Here is a 23,023-nt window from a genome sequence, read left to right on the forward strand (position 1 = left end):
TTAGGATCCTCTTTACCACGGGAAGATACACAAGCATTAATATTTGTAAGAGTGGCATTTAATAAGGTAACGGGATGCACAACAGAAGTAATCGTGGCCAGTCATACTGTAAACCACAGAACAGCACATCGCCCATTGTAAATAATAGAACATAATGCAACAATGTAAGCCACCAAATCACACTTCAGGATATTCTCTTACGAATTATTAAATTCAGAGTGACAAAAAATGTTATTAAAAACGCTGTATGCACAAGTAGTCGACTAGACTGCTGCAGAAGTAAAGAAGATATCGGCTTTTCCTGCTCCAAACTATCGATATTATATCTGCCTTTAAAAATCCACTATCGGTCGACCTCTAATCTAAAGGAATGTACAAACATGACTTATACAGCACTTCCTCTGCTATTAAGTAAAAGGAACTAAATTATATCAAATACACTTCTGTTGTCCTGGTCACGTCAGTAGGTTAAACAGTGCAATCACTGATAAAAGCATTCATTCACTCATTCATCCACTGCAGCTATGAATAATTCTTCTGAGAGAAAAAGGAAGCTCTGTGTGGTGTCAAAATGCTTTTTTTTTTACATTTAACCTTGTGACTTAGTTTTATTTAAAGCAAAAGAGTGTACAGTTGTGAAATAAGCTTCTTATCAAACACATTAAAGGCCCTGCACTCCCACACACGGTGCTTTTATTAAAGGCAAAATGAAAAAACAATGTATAGACTCTAGGGCTGACTCCCATGCTTTGAAGCTTTGACCGTTGCCATGGTAATCAACCTCCAAATCAGTATTTTAAATGCTTTGTGCTATATATATATATACATATATATATATACACAGTACATGTATGTATGCATGTATGTATATGTATATATATGATATATATAGATATATATATATTTTTTTTTTTTTCAGTGCTCCAATGACGCGGTGAAGCGTCAACCAATCGTTTATGTTTCACCCTGGTTCCGTTCGATCAAAAAGAAAATGCCGTTAGCCAGTTCCCAGTGCTATTTAACGATGTAATACGTCAAGGAGCGCTTGAGCAACACTTGAACGCCGACTCGCTGACAATGTAGCCGGCCACACTGGCCGTTTTGTTGCTTTGGTCGCTCATAGTTTGAACACAGCAAAACCCCCGTTGAGCCGCGAAGGAGGGGCCAACGTTAAATGTTGTGTCAAATCCTACTCATTGTGCCTTTAACAGCTTCAACAGAAAAGTGATGGCAGTTGAAGGCCCAGCCTTGAGAAGAGATCTGATCAGGAAAAATAAATGAAAACACCTGTGAACAATGAATGTGTAGGTGCTTTGAAGGTAACCAAGTCTAAGGGAGTGTAAGGGCTCTATAAAGGTTTATAATTGGATTTTTTAAACAGCAGACATTTTGGCTTGTCATAGTAAGTAGGAAATGCACAGGTTTTACAAACAATGATGGCTCTGTTCTATTCACCAGTGAGTCATGACAGTGCGACAGTGAGCCAGAATGCACAACACCAGGACCCTGAAACTGAAGCTAAAAAAAATGATCCGCTGAGTTACAGACATCTCTTTCCCAATGTAAGTCTATGGGAAAAAGTCTTTTTGGGTCCAATGGCATAACGTGACGGACACAGAAGTTGTAGTACCGCCGTTTGGCAACTACGAAAATTGGGATCAACAACCGGCGTTCTGCCTGGGGGCTTAGCAGTGTCCAGCGTTGCATACTGCGTTGCATGCAATTCGCATACTATTGGTTTCATATTAAGGTTTCGGACATACTAAAATATCTCACATACTGTTTTAGCGTACTAAATAGCATGTGTGGAACTTCAGTTCTCTTAATACATCCATGGTTTATTCACACAAATGTACGTGAATTAGAAATTCAATCTGGGATAAAATTCTACAATTCTACAATTTCATTTAGCAGATGCTTTTGTCCAAAGCCAGGTACATCTGAGAGATTCACACAACACAAGCAAGGATCTGGATAGGAGGGAACAACGTGACTAAGAGCCAACGACAGCTTCAAGTCTGATCGGACACAGGTGCTGACAAGCAGTGCACAAAGGCGATGCACAGTGTGGATAGAAGCAGATTTTTTTTGTCATCGTCATCATTTACATTATCAACAATGCCATCAATGTCATCATCATCATCATGAATATCCTAATCAACATCAGCAACATCCTCAATATCATCATTATCAATATCATCAATAGCATCAATGTCATTAGGTGCGGAGGGGTTCATGAAAGAGCTGGGTCTTTAGCTTTTTCTTAAAGGTGGAAAGAGACTCTGCGAAAATCTAGGGATTTTTTGACTGTTGGTGAATCCAAGACCACATGACGTTTTTTTGTCATGACACAACAGTCATTTTCCCAGAATATTTGCTGATTGTAAGAGAAGTGGCACCACAGCGCAAGTTTTACTTCCTAATGTTTACACCATTCTTGGGCAACAAGATTTCATATTAGCAACCCTGTACATGCTGACAGGCAGCTATAAAACCATGATTCACTAAATGAAACCATAAATGTATTCATTGCAGTTCAGACGCCAAAGTTAATGAGTAAACCCTACAATATAATTTAGAAAAACAGGAACTTCACACAGCTGCTAAACAGAGTGTACACCATCATACCCGTGTTTGTTTTGCACACGTTGATCTTTTTATTTGACTGAACTTCTGTGTTTGATCCACAGTTTCCTCCAGAATGTCAGATACAGCAGACTCCCTCACATCTAAAGAGACACAGGACGCTCCTGGTTATGATGTGTCATCACCACCACCACCACCACCACTGTCATACTCCTCCGAAGGACAGCAACCTCCACCCTACTCTGCAGCCCTGGCAATGTGCCCTCCACCCAAAATCGAGACAACTTGCACCTATCAGCCTACCACTGGATACGATTCTTTCCCCGACGTCAGCCCAAAGGCCTCGTCGGACACAACTCCACTGAAATCCTCATCTTCTTTTGATGACAAGACAGTGAGAAGAACATTTATTAGAAAGGTTTGTACGACTTGCTATGAGCACGTTATCCTACACCAGATTTTCCCAACCTGTTGTCGAGACAGAGCTTCCTGGAGTTGCAACTCGCAAGAGAAATTTCAAGGAACGCACAAGATGATTAACAGGATAAGATCTCTTAAATTGTGGGGGTTTTTTTCTAACTTTGCTTTTTGCTGTAAATTAATGGATCATTTTACATCCTCAGACCTCTTAAATTTGTAAAATAAATCAATCTGGGAAGGAAAAATAACTTGTAGACATGTGAAAAGAAGGTGCAAATAGACGTTGCTTTTTTTTTGAGGGGTTAGGAACCACTGTTTTACACAAGTTTGAGCCAAAAGTGTCAATCATGAAAAGCCATAAAATCCCCTTGGTTCAAAAAACATCAATTAAATCTGCAGTGGTTAGAAATGGAGCAAATGTGATTAAAAAAAGTTATTTTTATAAACGGTCACTATATCCTGACAGTAGTGCATGAGACAGGTAATCTGAAAAAAAATCATGTTCATCCGGTGTCCTCCGGTGCTCCTAACGCATCTGCAAGATTTCACAGGACCGGAGGGAAAACAACCAGTCAGAGCCGAGCTGGAGCCTGCCGTCTCTGAGCAGCTGTCAATCACTCGCAAACTCTGATCAAACGGTCAAACTATTCAGCGCTGATCAAATATGAATCAATATTCTGTTCCTGTAATGCCTATTTCTTTGCCTCAATTGTTTCAGAATCATCTTGTAGTGTACTGTTTAGCTGGAAAATGAGAGAGTTTGTGACCCGGCAGAGATCTGTTGAAGAAATACCAAGCAACACCCAGCCGGAGAAAAATGTTCTAATTTCACAGTACAACAGTACACTACAAGATGTTTCTGAAACATTTGAGGGAGAGAAATAGGCATTACAGTAACAGAATATTGATTTATATTTGATCAGCGCTGCCTAGTTTGATTGTTTGATCGGAGTTCACGAGCAATTGACAGCTGCCGCCGTTGAATGAACAGCCAATAGGAACGCTCTCTCTCTCTGGAAATGACCTGTGATTGGCCAAAGTCTCCCCTCACGGGCTAGATTTTTTGGAAGCATGAAAACAGAGCCATGAGGAGGTGCAGAAGTCCAGTTTTCTCTCAGAACACAATTAATTTTTTGTTTTTTGTCTGACAGGCCCGACATGTTCAAAACGCGTTTGCTCGGATTGATTTTGAACTAAATCTGTGCAATATTATTAATTATATAAACATATATATGTTAAGATAACTTTTTGATACAAGTCAACTTACCCATGCATTTAGGGAGCTGTTTTTGGACAGCTATGTGCACTTGCTAATTTGTTTTATGACTTCTTAATTGCAGTATTTAGTTGAGGTGTTTCAGCTGACTAAGGTTGGTGGGAGTCGTCCTGAGCAGTCAGCCGATTGTAGTTGGTAGTTTATTGGTTTTTGTGACAATAAAAAATTACTTTTCTCTACCAAGTCATGATTTATTTTTTTTTTTTTCAAATTAGTTGAGTTACTCCTTTTTTTGTGATCAATTTTTTATTGGTATTTAAGCAAAATGATATAGGGTGGGGTTACAAATTGATAGGTCAACAATGGAGTAAAAAAGAAGATATATATATAATCACAAATGTCCATGTACTAATCAATACAGAATTGGCAAGTAGCTACAGAAAAAAGAAAAGAAAAGAAAATGAAAAAAAAACCAAAAACAAACAAACAAACAAACAAACAGGAAGAAGGAAAATAACAACAAACAACAACAAAAAGTCATTAAAATAAAAACTTCTGCGCCCCCCTTCCCCCACCCCCAAATCCCTCCCTTTTGATTCCCTCCCATCCCACCCACCCTAGACCTTTGGGACACGGTGAACAATTATATGAAGGATTTAATTGTAGTGATTGCTTGTTTCCAATGTGATATATTTTCTCTTTTTGCCAAATGCATGTTTGCAGCCCAGTGTTCCATACCTGCTATATCTAAGAAGTCAAGAAGCCATCTTTGTATATTGACAGAATGTGGAGCTTTCCATCTGCAAGCTATTAGTCGTTTTGCAGCTGTAAGGCCAGCTAACCAGAGACGTCTCTGCTTAACACAGAGTTCCAGGTTGGAGCTGTCATTAAGTAACAGGACTTCAGGTGAATAAGGAATTGTATTTGACAATATGTTTGATAGCATCTCTGCAACCTTTTTCCAGAACTCTGCAACCCTTGGACACCCCCAAACCATATGGAAAAAAGTACCTAATGCATTTTGATTGCATAAGGTGCAGTTTGGTGATGGTAAAGCTTTAAATTTATGCAATATGTGGGGGGTGAAATATGTTCTGTGTATGAAATTGAAATGTATAACTTGATGGTTGGGGTTCCTGGAAGATAGTTGGATGTTCTGCCAGATTAGTTTCCAATTTAGGTTGGAGTTATTTGGAGAGAGGTCCGTCTTCCACAGTCTGTCAATAGTTAGTGGCTTACAGGAGGCCTTATGTAAGATAGAGTATATTTTCGAGACCAGTCCACTAGGGCTGGTAAGAGCTGTGTGAAATGCATGTATGGGAAGAGATATGTTCCAAGGCACACCATAAGTGCGCATCGCTGTGCGGAGTTGAAGATAGAAAAAGAATGATGAGCCAGGTAAATTAAAATGTTTCTGGATGTCTTGGAATGCTTGTAGGCCCTGAGGACTATAGATGTCACCAAGAGTGTGCACCCCTTTACTGCTCCATTGAGAAAACGAAATTGGTTGGCTACCCAAACGGAGGTCAGCATTATTAAAAATGGGAGAGTGAAGATACCAGTTAGACAAAATTTTACAGTGCTTTTCGGCAAGACGCCAGGTAGAGATTACTTCGGTTATAATTGAGCCAAATTTCTCTTTTGATTGTTTGAGTGGAATGTTGGAGTATATGTCTTGTAACCTGTGAGGGTGCACCATGTTCTCTTCCATTGGCCTCCAAGACACCTGACAAGCAGGATTTAACCATTTGGAGACAGGATGCAGTACAAACGACCAATGATACCACTGGAAGTTAGGTACACCGAGGCCCCCTTCATCTTTTAGCCTTTGGAGAGTTAATAGTTTCAGTCTTGACTTTTTATTCCCCCATATAAACCTCAACATTAAAGAATTAATTTTTTTCCAGTGGTCTTTAGGTGGTTGTAAAGGTACCATTGAGCTGAGAAAGTTGATTCTTGGGAGGACATTCATTTTAATAGTGGAGATGCGAGAATGGAATGATAATGGGAGGGTTTTCCATCTTTGTAAATCTGCTTCAATCTCTGTCACAAGTACGTTGTAGTTGTTTTTTATAATGTTTGCAATTGAAGGGAAGATTGACACTCCTAAGTATTTGATGTTCTGAACCACCGGAATATTGGATATGGAGGTCAACTGTCTTGCTGAAGCATTGAGTGGGAGTAAAGCAGATTTAGCCCAGTTAACTTTATATCCCGAGATCTGGCTAAAACTATTGAATATATTTAGCAGATGGGTAAGAGACCGAGAGACATCCTGAATAAATAGTAATATATCATCGGCATATAGGGAAATAAAGTGCTTGGTTTTATGCATATTGATAGGTTCATGGCTAACTGATTGTCGGACAGCCTGGGCCACAGGTTCCAGAGAGAGGGCAAATAACAAAGGAGAAAGAGGGCAGCCCTGGCGGGAGCTACGAGATACAAGGAATTGTTTAGAAAAGACGTTCCCCGTCAATACCATAGCAGTGGGATTTGAGTAAAGAACTTGAATCATAGTAATAAAATGATTACCAAAGCCCATGCGGCGTAGTACTGACCATAGAAAATGCCACTCAAGGCGATCAAAAGCCTTCTCCGCATCGAGAGAAAGGATAGCTGTTGAAGAGTCAGTGTTATTAGAAAACTCAATGATATGAAGAAGACGGCGTAGATTGTCTGAGGCAAGGCGATTTTGATAAAGCCTGTCTGATCCTCATGAATGAGATAATTCATATGCGGTTCCAATCGAGAGGCTAGTGCTTTGGCATATAGCTTGATATCAGTATTCAGTAGTGATAGTGGTCGATAATTTGAGCAATCCTGTGGATCCTTGCCTTTTTTTAAAAGTAAAGAGATAATGGCTATGTTATTATTTTTGCAAAATGAACCCTTAGAAATTGCAGAAAGAATCATATCCCGTAAGAGAGGTCCTACTTGGGGCCAGAAGGCTAAATAGAATTCTGGAGGTAACCCGTCTAAACCTGGTGACTTGCCTTTGTTCATTGACAGGAGAGCTTTATGGAGTTCAGGTAAAGATAAAGGGGCATCAAGAACAACACGATCCTGAGAAAACTGCGGAAGCTGCAGTGGGTTTAAAAAGCTAGAGCAGGATCGACTGTCGTAATTTATCTCTGATGTATATAGAGATGAGTAGAAGGCCTTAAAGTTATCATTGATTTCTATTGGGTCTGTACACAATTTACCAGTGGCGGATTTAATAGAAGTTATATTTGCTAGTCTTTCGCTGGTTTTAAGTTTTAGTGCCAGTAAGTGACTTGGTTGTGCACCGTTTAAATAATAATTTGTCTTGTTCTATGCATGAGGAAGTCTGCTCTATGTGTAAGTAAATGATTGAGGTCTTTACGGAGTAGCTCCCTCTTAAGTACCAACTCCGGTGTAACATTCAAGGTCATCATATTTTCTACTTCAGAGATGTCTTTTTCTAATTTCTGAATATGCTGCAGTCTAGATTTGTTTAGATTGGAAGCAAACCCAATTGTTTTATCCCTGATGCATCCCTTCAATGCCTCCCACAGAATACCAGGATCATTCACTGACGGTTTATTAATTGCAATAAATTCATCTAAATGTTCTTTCATTTCATTTTGGAAGATTTCATTCTGCAGTAGAGTAGAGTTAAAACGCCAACGTGCTGCACGTTTAGGGATAGAGAGAATGGTTATTTTACCTGTCACCGCTCTGTGATCTGAGAGAGACATGGGAAGTAATTCAAGATCTGAAATCTTATCATACAGCTGTGTAGAGACAAAAATGTAGTCAATACGGGAAAAGGATTGATGTCGTGAAGAAAAACAGGTAAATTCTTTCACTGAGGGGTGACATTCGCCAAGCATCTACAACCGAACAATCTATAGCCCATTTCCTTAATGCACTAGATGCCAGACGTTGTTCTCTTGACTCAGTAATCCCAGTTCTGTCCAAAGAGTGTAGCCAAACTGCATTAAAGCTGCAGTGCGTAGAAATCCGGAAAACGCAAAATCCTGCATCCCCTCGAGCTGCTCTCTCCTCTCTCCTCTCTCTCCGCTCTCCCCTCTCTGTCCGAAGCCCCTCCCCCACACGAGAACGGGCATATGCACGCGCTTCATACGTGCTCGCTATATCTGAGGAGGCTACCGCAGCGAGCTACACATTACCTTCTAACGACATCAACAGTTTGGACTGTCTTTTTGAAAGTCTGTCTTTCTTTTTTTGGGTTGTTTTGAGGTGTAGGCAGGCAGTTGCTGCCAATGCTGGAATAGCAAGCTTTCCAGTAGGTTGTTCCGCCATTGACCGAGGCTTTCACTATCTGCAGAGACCAGACGTGAACGCGCATCTCCTTTTGTGGAACAGCCAATAGGAACGCTCTCTCTGAAATGCCCTGTGATTGGTCAAAGTCTGCCGTCACGGGCAAGATTTTCTAAAGCCTGTAAACAGAGCCATGAGGAGGTGCAGAGGTGTAGTTTTCTCTCAGATCACTTGAATTACAATATGCTGAAAGGTTATTATGGAATTTTTGCCAAATTATGCCAAAATATTGTTGCCTACTGCCACTTTAAAGTCACCCCCTGTTATTAGAGAAAATTCTGATAATTCGAGTATTGTATTAGTTAAGTAGTTGTAGAACTCAGCATCAAATACATTCGGTGCATATACAGAAATAAATGCTATTTTGAACCCATTAATTAATGTTTTTATATAAGCAACTCTCCCTTCAGTATCTCTCCCAGATCCCAGATCTGTATATTGAAAGGTGCGTTTGGCGAGGATTATTACACCTCTCTTCTTTTGTGTTTGAAGAAGATGCAATAACATGGTAGAATCTATTCTGCATTCTGGCAACATCTTTTTCCAATAAGTGTGTTTCTTGTAAAAAGGCCACTTCTACTTTTTTCCTTTTTAATAAATCCATAATGCTTATTCTTTTTTGAGGGATATTTAAGCCTCGCCCATTCCAAGATAGTAGTGTAATGTTAGTCATGAATATGTAAAGAAAACAGCAGTGCTACCAAAGTATGCTCAATAAAGAAAATACAGCTGTTTAATAAAGATAAATAAGGTTGTTTCATCAGGTCCAGTCCCATATTCACGTCTACCGTGTCCCCGGTCTACTCTTGTTCCCAACCTGTACTCCTCTGAGAAAAGAGAAGTGTCCCTACAAAAAACAGAACCCATACCCACCCACCCCAAAAATAATTGTGACTGTGAAAAAGACAGTCTGGAAATATAGGGCTAAAGAACCCACCTTACCCCCTCCCCTTAAGCTGATCCCTTATCTGAGTGGAATATAGTTTAACAAAAACAAACAGGGACAAAATTGCCTAGCTTCAAACAGAAATATTTTGCTATTAATATTTATACTCAGATAAAGTCTGGCATGAATCAAGAAAAACCTAAGTACTGAATATCAAACATCCAACATAAATTGATAACATTTTCCCCATTAGAAAATAATTAACCAAATAGCAGAGATGGCAGAGTTTTAAGTGTTTGCAGGAAAGTCCCGCAGTATGAGTTCGAGAGTCATACAACGTCATCTCCGTCATGCAACGTCACTCGTCACTTGACGCGGAGGTAAACAAACCAGCATGGTACAGTGGTGGAGTAGAGTTGATGTGGAGCGCGCTCAGATTTTGAGTCTCACCGGTTACGAACTATTCTTCGTGGGTTCGAGGGAATTGAGGAACGTCTCTGCCTCTGCCGGTTCGTTGAAAAGATGTTGCTCAGCGCCGTGGACCAGTTTGATGACGGCGGGGTACAGCAGGAAAGCCTCGTAGCCCAGACCGCGAGCCCGGTTCATGAGCGATAGCAGGGACGTCTAAGCCTGGCAGTGCAGTCACTGTAGTCCGGTGCGAATCGAACAGTGTGGCCGGCGACTTCCACAGGTGTTCTCCTCGACTCGTTCAGGATGCGATCTCTGTCTGTGAAGCGCAGACACCTCACTATCATGACTCTTGGAGCAGCCGATAAGGGACGCGGCGGTCCGATGCATGAGCCCGCATTAGCTCCGGTGAATTGTCCGTGAGCCGCGGGAACCACTTGGGGATGTTGGACATCAGGTAAGCCAGTGCGTTTCCCTTCTCCTCTCCCTCTTTCAGGAAGATGAGGCGCAGGTTGTCTCGTCTGCTTCTGTCCTCCAGAGCTACGAATTTTTTCTCAAGCTGGTTCAGTATTTGGCTGTGTTGCGATGTGGTGTCTTCAGCGTTCTTGATCCGTGTCTGCAACGTTGCAGTGATTGTACGCTGGGCCTTGATATCCTCAGCATGTTTGGATAGTGTCTCTTGTATGGTTCCCAGTTGAGTTTCTAGACGTTCGAATCTTCCTTTGGAGTTTTTCTCAGCCTGATTGAAGAACTTTTCCAAAGTAGCTTCCAGATAGGCCACTGTCAGCTGGCCTGCGGCGGCGGTCTCATCGTCATCCATTGTTTGTTGTTTGTCAGCTGTCTCTTTGGGCTTGGAATTGCGGAGTCGCGTCGGCATTATAATAGGCGAGGCAGGCAGATATTACTCTGCTTGATTGCAAGTTTGACTGACTAAAACGAGGTCTGATCAAAGGTTTTATAGCAGAAAAGTTTGGGGAGTTTGGGCAGCGTGAGATCTACTCCGCCATCTTGATCACGTTAGTTGAGTTACTCCTTAAACTTACCTCGCAAGCAGCAGAAGTACCCCTTGGTTGGGAGTCACTGCGTTAGACCACCTTGATTACTGGACACTGCAAAGCATATTAAAGCACTAGGGTTTCTTGAGAGCTAGGTCAGATAGTAGTGCATGCTGGAAAGTGTAATCCAACAATTTCTCAATAAAATGGTAGTGAATGCTTGCAAGTAAAATCTATTTTTTAATCCATAAATGATCACAGATCATGAGTGTTTTAAACAAGTGCTTGTTCTTCATCCTTCCCTGTGCAGGTGTTCAGCATCCTGGCTGTCCAGCTGCTGTTCACCTTCAGTGTGATGTGTGTGTTCACCTTCTCTGAAGTTGAGGAGATACAGACCGACATGTGCCTCAGCTCCTTCATCATCTTCATCGTGGCGGCCACCGCCCTCAGCTGCTGCAAGTCCTTCAGTCGGCGTCACCCCTGGAACACCGTGGGACTGGTGGGTTACAAATACAGATACAGATACTGTCACAGATATCTACATTTAACATTTACAACTAAACATTTAAATAATAGACTAAGAGCACAGTTAACCCTGACAATATGATAAAAAAAAATTATAGCTATGTAGTTTAAGGAAATATATATCGGATATGAAACACCCGAGGTCACACAGTAGCTTCCTGGAAAGAAAAGGGAAATGTTTTGGTCAAGTAGGCGAGCTGCTGCCTCAGCTAAATGTTGCTCAATAAAGAGCACTTTTCTTGAAAAACAAAAAAATAGTAATGATCAAACATTTATTTTTTATTCACTGCTTGGTTCTCCTCAACATTTAGACTTCTCTTTACATTTAAATGAGCTGTGAGAAAGTGGTACATTTTCTATTGCGTCCAAATGAAAACCTCAGTTTCCTCTAAAGTTGTGTTCACACACTCACAGATTCACTGAGCTGTTGAGGTTTTGATGGCTTTTAAAATGAGGACATCCTGTATTGTGTCACACAATGCAGAGCAAGACACTGGGCCACCTGGCTTTGTCACTACCCAGGGGCAACTCCTTCTCCCCAGGGCACCAATAGTGTTCATGCCTTCAAGAAGAGATTGAATAAATACCTCCTCAGCATGACACTGCAATCCTAAAGTTCAAGTACTTCAAACATGTACAAATCAGCTTCATATATACTCCTGAGTAGCTGCAGAACAGTGATATGCTCTCTGAATGGTATTTATGAAGCTTGTGTCTGCTAAAGTAAAAAAAAAAAAAAAGGGTTTCTGGTAGAATAAAAGATGTCTGCACTTCACACGTTTTTCATTAAAGGGACTGTTTGTAAGAATCAGAAATTGGTTGTAACAGCGACACCTGTGGCCGTTAAGTCAACGAAAGTCAGTGTCTGGTTGCTCGCGTTCGCCCGTGTGCACGCGCTAACTGAATGTGAGCGAGCATCCGTCAAAACAGTGAGGCGACACACATCAGCTAAAACCACAATATCACTATATTTCACCTGCTTGGCAGTAATGTTAGCTGACCAGACGAAGGTCTCTCCATGAATCAATGCTGATCCTAGTGTTGGCTTTTCCTGCTTCAGCCTCCCGACCGCGGTCAGAACAGGGGAGACACCGGCACCCGGTCGGAGACGATAAAGTTTCTCGCTGCGGAGCCCCGTTACTTCACAAGACACGGGAAACCTCTGTTGGTCTGGAGGAGCTGCAGCATTTATTTCTGCACAAACGGCCACTTTACATTCACTAGATATTCTCAGAGCTAAACTAACTCTTCTGCAGTGTGTAGTGTGTGCGCATGAACGTGAGGTGGAGCGAGCTGTGAGTGAAGGCAGGAAGGCAGGCAGAGGAGCAGAGACTCCGGCCCTGGAGACCAAAGCTACGGTCCTCCGAGCGCGGCCAACACTGTTTTGCAAGACGGGCTTCACTAGATATAACTTTGTGGTTTTGGTGCTTCCGTGTAGTTTGTGTTGGAGTCTTGGCTGAACAGAGTAGCCACACGCGAGCGCGCATGGGACACCGACCCGGATTGATTTATACGTGTAAGAAGTTACAAACAGTCCCTTTAAAGTCTATGAAAGACAAGGATTATTTAAGGACATTAACAATCTGGATCTGTCTCTGTTTGAAGCAGTTCAACTTGTGAAGCTATCTATGAAGCAAACTATGGGGCAAAAGCTTTCTCAGATGATATTGGAGATGTTTAAAGGGATAGTTTGGGTGTTTTGAAGTGGGGTTGTATGAGATACTTAGCCATAGTAGGTGTATTACCTTTAGATGGCGGTCGGCACGCCCCAAGTTTGGAGAAAAAGACTGAAGTACCGACATCGCAGCAAAGCGATGTACTGCTGTGGACGGGGATGACAGAAAAATGTGTTTCAGTCAACTAAAAGAAAGGCTCACCTAAAAAAATCAATATCCGTTTAAGTGTACGCTATATTTAGAATATTTTCAGCACTTTATCTTGCCGTCCAGCCCTTTCCTTCTCCTTTCAAATTGGGAACTGAACTGAATGTTAGACTTATCCATGCGGACCGTAGCAAAACAGACTTGTTTTGCCAGCTTCTATACTGATAGAAGGCAGTTTAAACTGAAGCCATTTATGTGACCTAAGATTATGACTGTTTTGCAGAAATACAAACTTCTGGCTTAAGTAAGTGAAATTTGACAGAGATGATCTTATAGACTAAAATGTACCAATGTTGTAATATACGCAAAGTGAGGGATGACCACCCTACCATGCTGTATAAGGTACAATGGTGGGGTGACGTACCTGTGACTGCTGCCATGAAGCTGTATGGACATAGAAACAACACCAATCTCTTATCATTTGACACTGATAGGCATTTCCCTGAATTGCTTGTTTTGCCCGCAAGGGGAAAATAAAGTTTCTGTCTTTCAAGATAATCAAATATGCAGCATTTCAATGAGATTTTAAAGTCTAAACAGCAGACCGGAAGGTGCGGGCCTGAGCCCTGGGAGACTCTTTTTAGTGATGGGCTGCTGTGGAGAAACTGCTCAGAGAGATGCTGGTACTCCAGCTGTTTATGCACTCCATAAATAAACTGAGAGCTTGGTGGACACTCTTTCAATATTAAAAGTTCTTTGTCCCAGAAATATCACAGCTCCGTTACAGGCAACATGAATGGGTATATAGGTACCATAAAGCATTAAATACAGATACTTTAGACGTTATTGTAATTATTTAATTTATTCCTTGATATTAAAATCTGTTTTCGAAGGAGGCCAAGGTAGCACACCATTACAAGTTTACTGAAGTAAACGTATATACTTGTGTAAACTAAATAGAGGTCTATTTGTTTTTGGTGGCTTGGACTTAGCAGTCTTTAGAACGCACATTGTTAGTATTAAGAAATAAATACGAAATATGAAGCCAAGGACGTTTGAACATAGTCCCTCAGTCTTTCCATTTCTAAGTCATGCCTACCATCTAGTGTTTGGAAGAGGAAGTGACATGTGATCATTGAGAGATACATACTATCAATACACTGCATATAATTCTGTCATCTACCCACTGTGGAACTAAAACTAACTTGAGAAATGCTTTGGCAGTTTGGGGTGGAAGAGGAGGGCTAAAAGCAGTTAGACAGTTACTGCACCGGCACATCTGTTTAATCAGGGGGAGACCGACCTAGGCAGGACTCACTTGACCTTACATGAGACTGACACAGGGGATGCCAGTCTTAAAGTTAAACTGTCCCTTGGACAGTAACTTGTTTTTCCACGCTACTCCAGAACCTCGGGCATTTCATCTTTGCTGAGGGCGTGATGGCAGATCCTGCTAAGGTGGAGGGTTAGGGAACGTCCTGTCCGTAAAAACATGCCGAGGTTCAGTGCTTCAAGTTGTAGCCAGGCTTCCTCTTGGACTGCTTCATGATGAAGAGGCCGTGGCTCGGGTGGCTGGGATCAGCGATGATCTTGTTTGCCTTGGTTATACATCTCTTGGTGTATATGTCCTCCAAGTTAGGCAGCACTCCACCTGTGAGCCGTTGGGCCGACCGCACCACTCTCTGAAGCCGCCGTCGATCCTGATCGGAGCAGTTGCCATACCAGGTGGTGATGCAGCCGGTCATGATGCTCTCAATAGAGGGCTAACCACATATTATAGGCATTTTGTAAAAGGTTTTGCAGCCATTGCTCGCCCTTTGCACCAGCTCGCAGAGAAAGGGAGGCACTTCCAATGGAGTGAGGCCTGTAAGAGCGCTTTTAATGGTGACATTATTTTCAAGAAAGGAAGGTTCTTTGAACCTAGTTTGAGGATTGATTTGTTAATCTTGGATGAAGTGATCTTGTGTGCTCTTATTTTGAAATAAAGGCCCACTGAGTAGAGGGTTGAAACCAAGATCAGTGTTCATATGATTGGTTGAGTATTGATGTTCATGTGATTGCAGTTACATGAGTTAGGTGTGCTGGGAACCCTCCCAGCATGCACTGGGGCAATAGAGCCATGGACATAAGTCTCATTTTATGTGTTCTTTTATTTTAACTTGTTCTACATTGTGCTCCACAATGTTTCCACACTGTCATCGCTGTTGAACAATTAGATATTACCAGTGAATATGGTTTGGCTACAAGTGATGTCAGTGCATGATTGGTGGAGGTTCCCCTTGAGTGTGCAGGAGACTTTACATTTTTAATAAGTTCATATATATCTATATATATCTATATATATCTATATAGATATATATAGATATATACACTCTTCTACCATTCTTACTACAATTTTCTTTATTACAGTAATATTTTACATAATATGTGTATGCAACATAAATGTATTACATGTTTCTTTGTATGTAAAGTGTTCATTTTGTATTTCGTTTTTCAATTTTGTCATTATTATGATACTCAAGTGTTCTTATTTAATTTATTTTTTGATTTACAGATTCCATACCCTTCAAAATTCTTGTTGTTATTAATTTTTATTTTTTTATTTTTTTTAAACATTCACACCGATGGCTCAGCCTTCGGGAGCAATTTTGGGTTCAGTATCTTGCTCAAGGACACTTCAACATGCGGACCGGAGGAGCCGGGGATCGAACTACTAATCGTCACGATTAGTAGTTCGATCCTCTCTACCTCCTGAACCACAGCCGCCCGTACCTCTCACCCACTATGAGCCTTCACAGCTCACGTTAGGTGAGAGGTCATGATTCACACTCACACCTAGGCTGCATGTCTTTGGACTGTGGGAGGAAACCAGAGCACCCGGAGTCAACCCATGCAGACACGGAGAGAACATGCAAACTCCACACGGAAAGGCCTGCCTCCTGTGAGGTGACAGTGCTCACCACTGCACCACCGTGCCCATACATTTAGAAATATAAATTATGTTTATCATATTCATAATCTATATTTCTAAAGTGGAGTTGTAGTTTGTAGGGATTGTAGTTTAGAAGCTAATGCCATAGAGGTCTAGAGCTATGTCTATACCTGCAGTGGCCATGGCAAGAGGAAGACCTACAATCAGTACACGTTTAGCACAGCGGCGCAAGAAACTTCTGGTCCGAGACCCAGAAGCTGGAGACTCTGGGAGGCTCTCATCCCTCTGATCCCCAGATTTAGCGTCATTGAAGCTCTCATCCCTCTGATCCCCAGATTTAGCGTCATTGAAGCTCTCATCCCTCTGATCCCCAGATTTAGCGTCATAGAAGGTCTCATCGCTCTGATCCTCAGATGCAGTGTCATAGAAGCTCTCATCGCTCTGATCCTCAGATGCAGTGTCATAGAAGCTCTCATCGCTCTGATTCTCAGATGCAATGTCATAGAAGCTCTCCTCGCTCTGATTCTCAGGTGCAGTGTCATAGAAGGTCTCCTTGCTCTGATCCTCAGATGCAGTGTCATAGAAGGTCTCCTCGCTCTGATCCTCAGATGTAGCGTAAAAGAAGGTCTCAGTGCTCTGAATCTCAACTGTAGCGCCAAAGAAGGTCTCATCGCTCTGATCCCCAGGTGTCGTCTCAGAGAAGTTCTCATCTCTCTGCTGCTCAACGCCAGCTACTATCTCCACCCCCTGCCTCACCTTTTGCTGGCGTTTAAGTTCACAGACTGATTGCTTCAAATCGGTTGTTAGGGTGTGATATTCTTCTAACTGTTCCTTATAAATACCAATTTGCCTGGTTTGGATTGTTATGTGATTGTCCATTCGGTACATGTGTTCATTATCCACCTGCACTTGGTTCTGGAGATACTGAACAGTTGTCTTCAGCTTTCTCTTGTCCTCATTTTCTTTTGCTGTCAGAGACTCAAGTCGAGCCAGCTCATCGAAGGCGCTCCTGTTCTGCTCACTCAGAGAGGCTTCCTTTTTCTGAAGATCATGCAGTGCTTGATTCAGCTCTTTTGTCAGCTTCTGTATTTCCTCATTTTTATCCCTGATGAGTTCCTGACCTTTTCTTAACTGGTGCTGAAGATCACAGACTACTGCCAACAAACGTTCAGTCTCTTCTTGTTTCAGTGATTCAAGGTGGCCCACCTTCGCAATAAGGCTCCGGTTCTCATCAGCTGTGATTTTCTTGGTTTTCTGCAGTTCTTTAACTTGTTCCCACAAATTCTCATTCTCTGTCTTTCTTGCGCCTATCTGAGATTCAAGCAGGGCCAGTTGATCAATCAAGGTCTTATCGATGTTTTCGGTCTTTCTCTGCATCGTCTGGGTCAGTTGATCAAGTCTGACCACCTTCTTTTTGTCATGCTGAGCTGCATGATGCTTGGCGTTATATGCTTTCCTCAGGTCTTCAATCTCTGCTTGGTTTACCTTGTCCAGATGTTGAAGTCTGGCCACCTTAGCAGTCTCTGTCTTCAGCTCTCTTTTCTGGGTGTTATTTTTCTTTGTGATGTCGTCTAAGTCCACCTGAAGTGCCCTTATTAAAGAATCCAGCGTCCTCTTTTCCTTTATCTCCCTTTTCGTTTGTGTCCTTGCATCCATCAGTTGGTGTTGCAGATCTTGCACAAGTTGCAGGTGCCTGACACTTTCCTTCCTCATTTTTTCCAACTCCACTGTCAGCAACTGTTTCTCTAACTCCAGTTGGTTAGGTTGAGATTGGCGATAAAAGACTTTTGGAAGCTGTTTAAGCTCCTCTGACGCATGGAGGCGACGGGATTTCTCCATCTGTGGGCCGTTGAGGAAATTATTTGGATACATCGCTGTCCTCAAAACTCTTCAAAGTGCAGGTTTGCCTGATGTGAAAAATAATGAGAATCCCTGGGTTGGCTGGCTATAGGTGTAGTCCTAAACACACTTCCTTTGATCTGATGGGATCAGATACTCATCACAGTGACGTCATTACAATCCAGCGGCTTAGATCGTGACGTCATGACATTGCAGCGGCATTGCTCGTGACGTCATGACATTCGTGCACCTTTCCACGCATGCGCATAGAATGTCATGGCGCCGCATCATGACATTCTATGCGCATCTTTCATCAGAGGATATTTTCCAACCTCACACAGGTGTGAACTGTGTGGAGAACATCAGGTATTTCTAGTCCCAATAACGAATTCACTTTAGAAGTCACGTTTTTGTTTTCTCTGAAATGCTTTTTCAAATTTCCTTGCAAATCACTCCAAGAAGTGCAATATTGGGAGTTATCGAGGCTATATCAAAGGAGAATGGACGATCAGATTATAGGAAGTGTATGACATTTAAAAAAAAATCTGAGATAGACACATAATGGCGACTGAAAGACTGATAAAACATTTGAAAAGTTGCATTAATTTGTTAGAATAATTTGTAGTGATAAATAAAGCTTATGTTACTTCTTAATGTAACTTAATGTGAACCCACCCACCTTTCATTATTTATTCACCTCTAATTTCCTTTTGATGAAATTTCTTTCTTTTTTTTTTTACTTAGTGGGATATATTCTTCAAGATCAAATTAAATCAAGATCAATTCCATCCGATGTGAATATAAGGACAGGTCTGCATGCGCGCAGGAACGTATTTTATGTATCATAACAGGCTTAAAATGTATATAGGCTTAAAACTAGGGCTACCTTGTTGTGCTTTATTTAGGCTAGCATGCATTAATGTTTGGTCATGTTTCAGATACAGTAGATGTCCGTCCTGTCTGTCCTCAGATTTCGTGGCTGTAGGCTCCTTTGGCGCACCTGTGGCGCTTTTGGGCACGTTGTGAGAACAGAAAGAATACGTGGTTAGGTGGGTGCGTTAGAGGCTGTGACAATCAGGGTTAATCCACTAGACAGTTTGGGAATCCTGTGAGAGTTTTCCTCAGAGAAAATCGTCTGTTACGTGCAGAGTTTCACATACAAAACAACAGCTGAAATATGCTGCCAAGAACAGATAATGACTCTTTTTAAACTAATCCACCCTGACATGTTGAAGATCTGAAGGTCACCATGTTCCCCCGTGCGTAATAGTGATTAATCATATTAATCCATACGATAACAATCCGCAGTTAAATACCACCGTAGAGCTTTAAATAAAATGAGAGTCAAATTCAAATGTGGTCTAGTTTTTTGCATGTTGTTTTTCTTAGATTTGACTGTTTTACTTTGCTCACAATTTTGGGACCTAATTGTCGCCTCTTTAATCTTCACATTGCGACATTAATGTGATCCTGGTAATGATCCACAAAAAGATTATGATTTTAAAAATAACAGTTTTGTTTCTGGGAGCACCGCTATAAAATTGAACCCAATCTCTAACACTTAAACTGGAATCATGTTGGCGGAGTAAAAAGGAGTAAAAATCAGTGTCAATTCAGCATAAAGGCTCCTGTGGATACCCATTTTTCCAGAGCCTATATTTGGTTCTGGAATAGGCTATTGTAAATAGAAATATGTAGCCTATAATACTTTATTTTTCTGTACCATTATTTAGCTTTGATCAGTTGAAAACCTTTAGCTGAGGTGAAGGCAGGCAGTCATGCCAGGATATTTATGTAGTGTGTTTGTCTTTTGACCATCCTGGATTTCTTAAATTACTGGAATGTATTTTTTAAGATAAAATTAAATCCTTAGGATTTGTTTAATTTGGGTAACCTGATGGGAATATAGGATACATGCGCAAACTGCAAAACTGAAAAGTAAAAAACATAGACATACAGGCATAAAATGTATAGGCTTATTACTTTGCTGTGTTTTATTTAAACATTTATTCCATACTATCCCTTTAATACATTGAATTTTGTGCCTACAGGTTGTGGTCACCCTGTGCTTGTCACATATGGTGGGAACCATCGCCTCCTTCCACGACACCACTGCTGTAGCCATCACTATGGGAGCAACACTGGCCATTTCTTTCGCAATCCTTGCATTCTCTGCACAGGTCAGACAACCAGGCTGAAAAACGCTTCCTGTATACAGATATCATGATCTGTGTTTATTGTAAGCAGATAGATGTGCAGACATTTCATTGGCCTCACGTATCAGCTTGGAAGTTATAGCTTTCATATGTTTCTTGTAAGGAACATCCAAAATTTGACTTTAGGAGGATACATATTGCAAGCGCTGGAAAACAGTATCAGAGGAGGCACAATGTGAAGGTAGAGCTGAAACGATTAGTCGATTAAAGTGGCAGTAGGCAGTATATTTTTGGCATCATTGGGCAGAAATTCCATAATAACCTTTCAGCATATTGTGATTAACGTGTTCTGAGAGATAACTAGACTTCTGCACATCCTCGTGGCTCTGTTTTCAGGCTTTAAAAAATCTATTATCTATCTATCTATCTTTGACCAATCACAGGTCATTTCAGAGAGAGAGCGTTCCTATTGGCTGTGCTCCGGTCATGTGACCGGTACTTGACTTCCTTCAAGCCATCTCAACCTGATCTCAGCATGGCTGCCGGGTCACAAACTTTCTAATTTTACAGCTTAACCGTGCACTACAAGATGATTCTGAAAACATTTGAGGAGAGAAATAGGTATTAACGTAACATAATATACATAAACAGGGTATAGAGACCGTTTCATAAAAAATAACTTTTTTTAAATCATATTTGCTCCAATCTCGCCGACTTCAGCTTTAATTAATGAAGATGCTTGACAGAAATTTAGTCAGCAACTATTCTGACAATAAATTAATCAACCTTTAAAGAAAAACAAAATTAACGTTTCTTTGGTTCCAGCTTTTCTAATTCAAAGATTTGATAGATTTTATCTTTTTATATCATTGTAAAGTTAATATCTCTTTGGTTTTTCGCCTGTTGGTCAACTAAAACAAAAGTTTTAAAGATGTCACCTTGGGCTCTGCAGGGTAGAAAGAGTATTTTCTGACAGTTTATGGACTAAAAAAATATCTATGAATGGAGAAAATACTCAGAAGATTTATTGATTATTAAAATTACCGGTTCAAATGTGTTCTCTATGACAGCTGTTTTTACTCAACTGTATCCACTGTACAAACAACTACAGTATATCCCTTTTATATTCCAGGTCTTATTAAAAACATGTTGAATTTAAGCCATTATGTGCAAATCCTGTTTTAGATACTGTGTTATGAATCCAATCTTCAACACTATGCTCCAAAATACTTGATTATTACCTGCGTCAAAGGATTTATCTGTCGAATGCTCATTTCGTGCAGTGAGATGCAGGATTACATACTCATTAGGCTATAAGGCTAGTGTGCAATAAATAATATCAATTAAAAATAAAAAATATATATAAAGAAATAAACGCTAAAAAAACAAAATAAAAAATTATAAATGTGTAGTAAAAATATTCAAATGTGTACGTTTATAGTGGCGCAATGTGCAAGTTCTCAGTATAAAATTATTTTTTTTAATTAAATTTTATAAATTATTTTTTATGTATATTGATCAACACATCATGTATTGTCTGTTATTGTTTTCTTTATTGCTGTTGTTGTTGTTGTCTATATTAAGAAATATAAAGAAAAAAATGTATTAATGAAATGAATTAACGTACTAATGTCTTCCTCTGTTATTTGCAGACTTATGATTTCACTATTTGGTACGGTGTTCTGCTGATTCTGACTGTGGACGTGATCATGTTTGGGTTCTTGCACCTTCTACTACTTGTACATCACTGATGTGGCCTATGGATTTCTGGGTGCTCTGCTGTATTCACAGGTATGGGAGAAAAGAACAACGTTTACATGTATATGATAATACTGCTATCTAAAGTTGAGGTAGATATGACGTTTTACAAACTATTGTTATCGGTGGAACTGGGCTCTGATAGTGACTGATGGCTGCACAGCCTCCACCAGTCATACAGAGACGTAAATCACCGTTTTGCTTGGAGGCTCCATACACAAAGTCAAGGTAGAGGGAAAAAAAAAAATTATCTCGAATAAATAACGTAACACTATCAGCTCTTTGTCCACGATACAAGACAGGCAGACAGGCAGGAAAATAAATTATTCAAATGCTACTGTAACTTGCTTACCAATTCAGCCACGTACTGTAACTTATCCATAAAATGATATCACACACTTTAGGATCCTCTTTACCACGGGAAGATACACAAGCATTAATATTTGTAAGAGTGGCATTTAATAAGGTAACGGGATGCACAACAGAAGTAATCGTGGCCAGTCATACTGTAAACCACAGAACAGCACATCGCCCATTGTAAATAAATAGAACATAATGCAACAATGTAAGCCACCAAATCACACTTCAGGATATTCTCTTACGAATTATTAAATTCAGAGTGACAAAAAATGTTATTAAAAACGCTGTATGCACAAGTAGTCGACTAGACTGCTGCAGAAGTAAATCGATATTATATCTGCCTTTAAAAATCCACTATCGGTCGACCTCTAATCTAAAGGAATGTACAAACATGACTTATACAGCACTTCCTCTGCTATTAAGTAAAAGGAACTAAATTATATCAAATACACTTCTGTTGTCCTGGTCACGTCAGTAGGTTAAACAGTGCAATCACTGATAAAAGCATTCATTCACTCATTCATCCACTGCAGCTATGAATAATTCTTCTGAGAGAAAAAGGAAGCTCTGTGTGGTGTCAAAATGCTTTTTTTTTTTTACATTTAACCTTGTGACTTAGTTTTATTTTAAAGCAAACAAGTGTACAGTTGTGAAATAAGCTTCTTTATCAAACACATTAAAGGCCCTGCACTCCCACACACAGTGCTTTTATTAAAGGCAAAATGAAAAAACAATGTATAGACTCTAGGGCTGACTCCCATGCTTTGAAGCTTTGACCGTTGCCATGGTAATCAACCTCCAAATCAGTATT

At 40.6% G+C, this 23,023-nt stretch overlaps 1 pseudogene; it reads left to right on the forward strand.

Moving 5' to 3' along the window:
* Window positions 1-2,532: 2,532 nt before the first annotated feature.
* On the forward strand, window positions 2,533-21,921 carry LOC119484219 (annotated as a pseudogene).
* Window positions 21,922-23,023: the final 1,102 nt, after the last annotated feature.

The sequence above is a fragment of the Sebastes umbrosus genome, unplaced genomic scaffold, assembly GCF_015220745.1.
Source record: "Sebastes umbrosus isolate fSebUmb1 unplaced genomic scaffold, fSebUmb1.pri scaffold_10_arrow_ctg1, whole genome shotgun sequence".
In the NCBI taxonomy this organism is placed as follows: domain Eukaryota; kingdom Metazoa; phylum Chordata; class Actinopteri; order Perciformes; family Sebastidae; genus Sebastes; species Sebastes umbrosus.